This window comes from Pelmatolapia mariae, linkage group LG16_19, assembly GCF_036321145.2.
Source record: "Pelmatolapia mariae isolate MD_Pm_ZW linkage group LG16_19, Pm_UMD_F_2, whole genome shotgun sequence".
In the NCBI taxonomy this organism is placed as follows: Eukaryota; Metazoa; Chordata; class Actinopteri; order Cichliformes; family Cichlidae; genus Pelmatolapia; species Pelmatolapia mariae.
Window position 1 is genome coordinate 24,163,935 of NC_086241.1, and position 7,734 is coordinate 24,171,668.

Consider the following 7,734-nt stretch of genomic DNA (forward strand, 5'->3'; position numbering starts at 1 on the left):
GCACTGGAATATTCTTATACTTTGGATTTGAATCCAGTTTTACTTCCACCACTGGATAATGAAATGCCTTGGATGTGATAACATAGTAGTTATTAATCAACTTGCTGGCATGTTATAGATTAAAAAAGGTTAGTTATTACTGTTTTTAATTATTATTTTTGTCAAAATTCAATGAAAGATTTCAGAAAGACTGATTTATCAAAAGACTGATTTAAACTTAAATTATTGAAAAGGGGTAGATATGCAGTTAGTGGAGAGCATCTTAACTGACTGTCTTCAAAACCTGCAGCCACCAATGAGCTGATCAGTGCTTATCAATGTTTGCATGATGCCAGAGGACGCAGGGATGCAAAATCTTCACTCAGCTGCGGACAGGATGCTCCTGAAAATTCAAATATTTCACCTCCCTTTTTTATTTTTAGTGACACCACAAAAATGAGACTTTGAGAGGGTTCAGCAGAAATACCTTTTGGAAAGTATGTGCACACTGTGCATAGAGCAAACAGATACTCTGGTACTTTTCATAAAACCTCACCCAGACCAATGTAAAATTTGGAAAGCACATATTACTTTAAAAATATGCAAACATGTGTCCTATAAAAACCTAAATAATGTCAGCTTAAGATGGGCAAGTTATACCAACTTCTTTAACTAAGTTAGTATACTTTACCAGAGTGAACGCTAAAATGTCTAAATTTAACATTGATGTCGCTTCATCAAAAGTTCTCTTCAGTTTTATTTGTATAGTGCCAAGTTAGAGCAACACCCACCTCAAGGTGCTTTACATTGCTGTTGATGTCTCAACAGTGTATGAATTTTTAGGTCTTTGCATTGTTGTGGCCCACACGCCACACAGATAGAGGAATAGTGGTTTTATTAACATTCAATCAGCCACAAATGATTAGAAATTGTTGAAAAATAAATCAGTTTCACGACGTGAACAATGGTTAGGGTTTAGCTTCCCCTGAGCACTACTTCCCTAGAGGAATACTCCAACTGCTGTCAAGGTCTGCTGTTTTGCTGACCCATCCCTCCGCCCTGACCTCCAGCTTCTACTGATGTATTATAATGACAGGCAACTTCCCCCTTTGTTGCCAGTGAATAAGTCTTACTTCCTGAGCACAGAGACTACATAAGACACACCTAGTGATCTGTTACATCTAGTTCTTGAGAAGTGCCATTGAGCCATGTCAAAGGAATTAAAGTTATTAAAGACTATTCAAAGGGCCATAAAATAAGAGAAGGGAGGGGAAGGCATGAGACTAATTAAAAAAGGGGTATAACTGTGACCATGTTCAGAAAAAGACTAAATTAGAAAAGTGAGGTCCCATACAGAAAAGGATTTACATGGTTTTAGAAAATGAGCGATAAAATAAATGGTTTAAATTGTGCATTTTGTCAACACAAATCTGACTTTGCTTAACCTGTTTGGTAAATGTCCTCCATCTGCCAGACCCTCGCTCAGACGCACACGCTCAGCCTTCATTAGAGATGATGTTGGTGGGAGCCCGTCGTCGCTTCCTTCCCCCAACACCCCCACACGCACGCACGCCCACCACAGGAGGTCACAGAAATGAAGCCAACAGCTGGATCCAGCACACAGACACACACCCAAGACCTTGTCTCCTGCCAGACAGGAAGAGGTCTGTGTGTTTGTGCGCGTGTGTTTGTGAATGAGGAGGGGGGCTTCATCCTGAATTTTATCTCTCTGTAGCCCTGACCTGCTTATCTCACACTACTACTACACAAACACACACACAAACACACACCACACACAGAGCCGCTAACGACTGCTTAAACCAGCCATCAGCTCGTTAACAGACTATCTGTTTCCCTCCAGGAGAGATTTTAACTGTAGCTCATTAACATAATTAATTGAGGCTCGTTAGCTTAATGAAACTGCAGGCTAACAGACAGAACAAAGTCCTTGGTGTTCATTTAAGGCTCTTGCACTGTGCAGTTATTAAAAGAGATGCATGGCAGGTGGGGTCTAGTACAAATCGAATGAACAATAAAACAGAAACTAGTATGAATGTAATAAGGAACATGTTATTCACTTTGTATAATTGACAATGCTGTTGCACGGCCATGAGCCTGTCTTGTTCTGGCTGAACATACTAGTCAATATGCTGCAATATTACAGAGCGAACAATGCAGCGTTGTGCCAGGAGCCTGTGCTATGAATCAGGTTCAGGATACCCAGCATAGATTTTCCTTATCTGGCTCCACTCCTCCTAACATCAGCAATCTGGCTAAGGCTCACATGAAGGATAAGTTATCAGCTGGATAAGTCAAACCGGGGTTTCGCAATCAAGAGCATGTCCACAAGAAAGAGTCAGTGTTAGCAGCACACGGCCAATCAGAAACATGAGCAGGTCTGCTCGCAGGAGATATAGCAGAGATGATCAAACAACAAAAACATGGAGAGGTTAAACAGGTAATACAGGCTGAAAGCAACAGTGGCAGTGTGTGAGATTATCCAGTAAGTAAAGGATTAAAAGGTGCTGTATGAATGTTGTGTTAGCAAAGGAGGAGCTGGGATACGAATAGATTTAGAATAACATCTTCTGTTAATTAAAAAAAAGATGGTCTGAGAAGAAGTTACTGGCAGTTTTTTGTATAAGGTATAAATCTTGGGTGCCTGTTTTAGGATCATATTACTGTATTAAAGCTTACAGAACAATAACATTGGTTTAAACTTGTTGGAGTCAATCAGGAAACGGCACCATCAAGTAAATGACCAGTACTTATACGGTGCTTTTATATATCTATCTAACAATCACACACCAATATATGCATCAGGGATCGCCCCATCCACCTTCATGTTGGTAGACAATCTGCTCTATCGGTTGAGCTCCAGTTAAAGTTGCTCCTAACTTTTTTTTTCTTTGATCGATGCTCATCAGAGAAAAACAAAAACCTACAGACCCCCCACCTCCCTGTGTACTGAAGTCCACAGACCTTTACATGAAACTGGTTGGTCAGTGAGAGCTGATTTTGTACACAGTCTGTTTTGTCTTATCTTGAATATAACCGGCTCCAGAGCAGGTTAACACTTGGGAAAAACCCCTGTATAAGATGAAAGTTTCCCATATGCAGAATCATTTCATGTGCAATGTAATAACAGACAGGGGAATGTTTTGTCTATTAAGGTGGCTGCTGCTCCCTCCATTGTTTCCAATGTAAACACTTAGTAACTGGTATCTAGTTTATTTCATCCTGTCCAAATGGACTCAACAGGACATGGTCAGTTGTCGGGGAAAATCCTTCTGAAAATCAGCAACGCTAATTCAGTCACACATTGGTGTGTGACTGTAAAACAAACAACTCCCTCATTATTTAATGAGGGTTAAACACTGATGCTCAAATTCGGAGTGACTTTCACAGAAAAGGATCTTTTTTTACTCTGTGGCTAAAAAAAATCCCAAATTCGACTAGTGATAAACTGCTGAATAAGAAAACCGCTGAGATTCTCCACCAACAGCAAAAAACATGAACTAAATATAAAGATAACTTCATCTTAATTTCGGGTAATCGTGTGTGAGAAAATGTGTAGTTACAAGGGCAGACATAAGCATTTTTTCTCTATTAGATTTGATTTCGCTGACTTTACCACTGAAGAGAATGGAAATAAAAGATTAACAGGATTTTTATTTTTTAAATTTCGTGTCCTTATATTTAAAGACATTTATGGCTTTAATTCGCTGTTAACAGTAGACACAGACAGGAAATGTAGAGGGAGGATGGGAAAATGAGAAATAGGAATGGACCCCGAGGCTCTGGTGCTGCAAGCAGTTTGCTGATCATGTCCATCATCACCGCGTCACCTTTGTGAGCTCTGCATGTTACCCAGCTACAAGAATGCTTTGCTTTTTCATTTGCTTTCAGTACACCAGCGTGCAGCTGTTACTTTCAGCTAGAAAAAGCACTCATATCCTTTATATAAATGAAACCATAATTAAATCACAGTTTCACAATACTTAACATAAACGTCTTGCAACAGAATAATCAGGTAAATGCAGCTGCAAACTTTCTCAGCACCTGGATGCCAGTTTCTCCATCACTGCTGTATGACCCAAAGAACACCGTACGCACAGTCAAGGACGGTGATGGAAACGTTATGATTTGGGGCTGTTTTTCTGTTAAGGGTGCAGGATGACTTCACTGCATTGATGGGGCAATGTACTGTAAAATCAAGAACCTCTTTCCTTCAGCAAGAACACTGAAGACCGAAAGATACCGATAAAAGGAGTGGTTAAAGAAGAAGTCCATTAAGGTTATAAAGTGTCCTCTATAGCAGACCTCAGTCCTATTAAAAATCAGTGGAGGGAGCTAATGCCTTGAGTTTGCTTCTTTTTAAGTGAGCAAACTTATAAATTCAACAGGGGCTCAAATAATTATTTCCCTCACTGTAATTACAGTTGTTTAAGTGGAAGGAAAGGGAGGTTTACAGGGGAAATCACTGTTTAGTAGAACTGTTAATGACTTGTAAATCTCCCACACATTTGTTTTTTTTTTTTTTTTAACTTGTAAACCAGAATGTTTGAAAAGCACAGATTTAATCTTAGGTAGCATCCATGTGCACATCAGACCATGAGATAACTGTTCTTTCTTCAGTCAGCAGTTCTAAGGTGAATGACTTCTGATTTTTAGTCAAATAAGTAAATATCAGTTGAAAAGCTTGTTTTTTGTTATTGATGTGAAATGTAGGCCATGAACTTGTCCAGCTTCTGAATGGGAAAAAGGTCTGACTGACCTAAAACAGCATAAACACTGCCTTGCATGCTCTTCCTGTCCAGCAGCATCATGAGTGTGAGATTGAACTGATTCCCCTACATGGGAAGAACAAGCTCTGCGCGGGAAGCTTACTTCCCGGAGAGCACAATGGCAGTTGTTTCAGACAGGATGTGACATCATAACCAAGGACTTTGCCAGAGGATGTGGTTGAAACGCTGCGTCTCCTGTAACATGGAGGCAGCGTATCTGCCCATCTGTGTCCTGATGTGCACTGTTGTTACAGCAGAGGTCTCAGAGTGGTGTTTGTTCATTGTTGTGGGTCCGCCGCAGTCTGATATCAGACTATGTTATTCAAAGTTTATATTTTTCTGTCACTGAGTGTTCAGGAGGAAGTGTCCTAAAATAAAACCTTCAAAAATTCAATGAATGATGATTGTTATTTTTTTAAGTATTTACTTTCACCACTGTGGCCAAAACCTTGTTTATTTGCAGGAGGTTCGAAGAGTAACTGCAGACAGGTCACGCTGGCTGATTAGTTTTCTTTGGACTCTTTTTGTGGTGCTTGAAAATTACCAGAATTGTAATAAACAGTTTGACGTCTCTCTTTTACAAAACTGGGGAGAAAACTTAAAGTAACACTGGGTTTTTAGTTTAGAATCAAGTCCTTCGACCTTTATGTCTGTGTTGGATGTGATGCACGCATCCTTACAGTGCTTACCCTCCTGAAACTCCCATTCGCTTCTGTCCAATCACATAAAAGGTCAACTGACTTTTTCCCCCTCGGTTCATCAGGAGGATATGTGGATTATGTTTTAAATCTGTATCTGTATTTTATTTATATATTTCAGTGTACTTAATTTTTCCATGTGTATTTGTGTGTGTGTTACTAGTTTAGATAGATAACACTTAAGATAATCACAAAAATGTTGCGTAATTGTTCTTTTTCTTAGGTTTGGTACACTTGTGGTTGGAAACTCCTTCAGTCTCCATGCACACGTGTGTCTTTAGTTTGTTTAATGTGCCAAAAACGATTCACGTGCAATGAAATCAGATTAATTTGTCTGATAGTATTTTTTTTTATTTTTTACACTGACATCATTGTGATTTTTTTTTCAACCACTGTGCTCAGCAATGGTAGCGTGGCCGAGCGGTCTAAGGCGCTAGATTAAGGCTCCAGTCTCTTCGGGGGCGTGGGTTCGAATCCCACCGCTGCCAAAGCACATTTTGGCTGTTAAACTCCTAAAGTTTGCAGATGACACCACTGTCATTGGCCTCATTCAGGATGGTGATGAGTCTGCATACCGGCAGGAAGTTGAGCGGCTGGTACTCTGGTGCAGTCAGCACAATCTGGAGCTGAACACTCTTAAAACCGTAGAGATGACAGTGGACTTCAGGAGACATCCCTCAACACTGCTCCCCCTTACCATATCAGACAGCCCTGTATCCACTGTGAAGATCTTCAAGTTCCTGGGTACCACCATCTCCCAGGACCTGAAGTGGGAGACCAACATCAACTCCATCCTCAAAAAGACCCAGCAGAGGATGTACTTCCTGAGACAACTGGGGAAGTACAGTCTTCCACAGGAGCTGCTGATCCAGTTCTACACTGCGGTCATTGAGTCTGTCCTGTGCTCCTCCATCACAGTCTGGTATGGTGCAGCCACTAAACAGGACAGGCGCAGACTGCAGCGGACTGTACGGGCAGCAGAAAGGATCATCGGCACCCCTCTGCCCTCCATCCAGGATCTGTACCTCTCAAGAACCAGGAAACGGGCAGGGGCATCACAGACCCCTCACACCCTGGACACAGACTTTTTGATCTGCTGCCCTCTGGCAGACGGTACAGAAGCCTGCAGACCAGGACCACCCGACATAGGAACAGTTTCTTTCCCCTCGCCATCCCCCTCCTAAATAGTTGACCTGTCACACTGCTCCCACTGCCAGACTGCAACTGCACCTTGTGTACATTCTGTAGTATTCATTCCACCTCATTTCATTCTGTATTTTATGTATATAAGTTTAGATTACTTATTTATAGTTGGTTTATACAGCTTTGTGTATGTATGTGTGTGCATGTGTAACGTATATATAGACACGTGTGTGTATGTGTGTGTGTGTGTGTGTGTGTGTGTGTGTGTGTGTGTGTGTGTGTGTGTGTGTGTGTGTGTGTGATTTACATTGCTGTGCTTGAGAGCCACCATCTACCGGAACCAAATTCCTTGTATTTGTCTGCACATATACATGGCCAATAAACACGATTCTGATTCTGATTCTGATTCTGATGAAATAAAGATCCTATATCTTTCCCTGAGACTGATGTCATTCAGTCTGACACTGGTCGCTTACATTTGTGCTTTGTCTAGTTGGAGTTATGGGACTAAAATATGTCCTTGAATCTTTTTATACATCTTTTTTGATAAAGTTAATCATGAATATCATTTCACGCCAGGAGAGACTCTTGTGTCCTCCATGTGTGTGTGTCACAGGTGACACGGTGTCACTAGTCAGGTCATCATGTTTAGGCTGATTCACTCCAAAATTATTTCAGCCAAATCTTTCAAATGGTGTCACAGCATACACATTTTTAATTCATTTCAATCGCACAAATGCAGAAATAATTATTTGCAGTATTTTACCTGATTTATTATGAGAATGTCATGACTGATCATTTGTCTTTGGTACTTAACTTAAATGTACCACAAACATTTAACCCGTTTTGCCTTCACAAGTCATAGTATGTTTTGTCTATCCACAGTCACTCCGACCCACATACTGAACACATGAACACAATGTCACATGCTCTACGTGACAATACCTTCAAATCAGGAGACCAACAAGTCTACAAAGAGGCACGCCAGTCTCTGCTAAAGGGCATAAAACAAGCCAAGCGCAAATACAAACAGTGCATCGAGGAACACTTTAACACAAACAGCTCCTGAAACATGTGGCAGGGGATGAAGACACTCACTGGGTACAAAAGACATCACCTTACCTGAC

General features: G+C 40.8%; 1 non-coding gene across 1 annotated transcript; it reads left to right on the forward strand.

The window, feature by feature from the left end:
• Window positions 1-5,870: 5,870 nt before the first annotated feature.
• On the forward strand, window positions 5,871-5,952 carry trnal-aag (transfer RNA leucine (anticodon AAG)). Its single transcript has one exon. It is a non-coding gene; the product is annotated as a tRNA-Leu (tRNA).
• Window positions 5,953-7,734: the final 1,782 nt, after the last annotated feature.